This window comes from Drosophila arizonae, chromosome 3 (assembly GCF_054131065.1).
Source record: "Drosophila arizonae isolate 15081-1271.41 chromosome 3, UAZ_ARI_1.0, whole genome shotgun sequence".
Lineage (NCBI taxonomy): Eukaryota > Metazoa > Arthropoda > Insecta > Diptera > Drosophilidae > Drosophila > Drosophila arizonae.
In genome coordinates, this window is record NC_142923.1 from 28636440 (window position 1) to 28638579 (window position 2140).

General features: G+C 36.8%; 1 long non-coding RNA gene across 1 annotated transcript; it reads right to left on the reverse strand.

Moving 5' to 3' along the window:
• Nucleotides 1-624: 624 nt before the first annotated feature.
• Nucleotides 625-1939, reverse strand: LOC149270003 (uncharacterized). Its single transcript, XR_016268898.1, has 2 exons — nt 1623-1939; nt 625-1052 (listed from the first exon to the last, which is right to left on the reverse strand). It is a non-coding gene; the product is annotated as an uncharacterized LOC149270003 (long non-coding RNA).
• Between the last annotated feature and the right edge of the window lie 201 nt (nt 1940-2140).

A 2140-nucleotide genomic window follows, 5' to 3' on the forward strand; every position in this document is an offset into this window, starting at 1 on the left:
CAGCTGCATTAAGGTGCCAAAAGGGATTGCTTGCACAGCAGCATGAAGACGAAGAAGAAGAGCACAAGAGGCCAAAGTTGATCAGAGCAGAACACTGTGAAAAATTGGCAAATCAGACAAAGTTTTTCTTGTGTAAATTTAATACGAAATCTGCTGCGGGCGAAATGTGTATCGTCATCCTTAGATAAACACAAGATATGATGGCAAATGAGAGCCTTCAGCTGCCTACACAGAAAACAATTTGGGCGGCTTACTATGGCAACATATGCTGATAAATATAGATCTGAATTGAATTTCAGTATTGGCCTAAATGGTTTTCTTTAGAAAGCTAAATATAACATATACATATATTTTTTATATCACATATATATATATATATATATATATATATATATATATATATATATAACTTCAATTAGACTTTAAAGTACAAATATAAAGGCAAAACAAAGAAATCTGAAACATAAATATTTTGTAATTGAAACATATATCTGCTGAAGGTGTTTTAATGGATTTATATCACACACACACACTACTGATTATATTTATAAAAGTCTAATCTCTTTGGCTACACTGCTGCATAGCCATAACTAAAATAATTTAGAATATTATTCCTATAAAAAATTGGTTTTAAAAAATTAGTTTATATATATAGTTTATATTATATTCATTTTAGTTATTCTCTTGAGTATGGCCCCAGCAATCTTTAAGTGCGAATAAATAATAATACATCAAAGGACATCGGCAAATGTGGTTAGCAAAAAAGGCAGCATAAAAGCATTTCGAGCTCGAGCTAGAAAACTTTTCAGTTAATTGAAACTCAGCCAGCATCAACGAATGCGCCTTAAGAGCTTTTTCCGTTCCATTTTATTTGACGACTCGCAGCTACAAACTAAATTCAAATTTACTGCAGCAGCAGCAAAAACATTTCCTCAACTCTGCCGCCGTTTTTTTGCTTCTCCTGTTTTTATCGCTGCACTTTGTATTTCTTTTTTTGGTTGGATATTTGCTTTTACTTTCGATTGATTGTTTGTTTTTTTCTTTTTTTCACTCTGTTGGGAAACAATGAAAATGCAGTTCAATCCAAGAGCTAAGAGCTGAGTTATATGGCGAATCCAGCGTGGCTTAGATTTGCTGCCATTTAGCGGCAATGGCAGCCGCTTAAGAGTTAGGCGTGCGTGGGCGTGGCCGAGGAGTGGCCATGCCAGGTGAGCCACTAGCCAGCTGCAGCAGCACAGTGGCCACCAAACGTATGCACACAGATAAAGACCACATGGCTGTCAAACTGAGCCCATTATTCGTGGCCAGTCTCGTTCCCTCGCTTTATGGCTTTCACGTAGCTTTGGCATTACATCGATTGACTTTTGATGGGTTCGATGGGGCTACTAGCTAAATAGCTCAGCTACCAGCCGACCAACCGGCCAGCTGACGAGCCGACCCCTCTGCCGACAGCGTGAATGCCATGTGAAAATATTGCTCATACGCCCCCAGGCACGGCACATTCACATTTTGTAGGGCACTCACGTAAATACTTTGATCACTTTTGTAATTGTATTGTTATGGGCACAGCCATCAAATATTCATGGTCAATTAGAGCCGCAAAAAGCCGAGGACAAACTTACCAAACTATATAATAAGCGCACTCGAAGCGGGTCATATCAAAAGAATTTATTAACGTATGAGCTGAAAATCGATTCAACTTCTTCAACTCAATGACTGACTGATTGAATGATTGATTATGCACACATGTGCCGGACTGAATAAAAAACTTAAGAGAAAGAATAAATTTAAGTGCATGTTTACCTTATTATAAACCGAAATATTTTTATAATACTGAACCAGATATTGACTAGCTGACGTACTGAGTGATTGATGATAGTTCGAGGAGTTTGGCAGCTCAAATCTGATTCATATACTTCATAATGCAAACAACTACTTGATTGACTTGGTGAGATTATAAACTCAAAGTGAGATTGAGGCAAGTTGAAGCTAAGTCCTGAGGAGCTAACTAAATATTTAATTCTGGTTGATTTGTAATAATATGTTCATAGTTTTATCTGAATATAGTGAGAACGAATTAAGTGAAGGATAGAGGCATTGTTCAAATCTTCAAAAGTACCCAATTAGTATAGGAAACTGA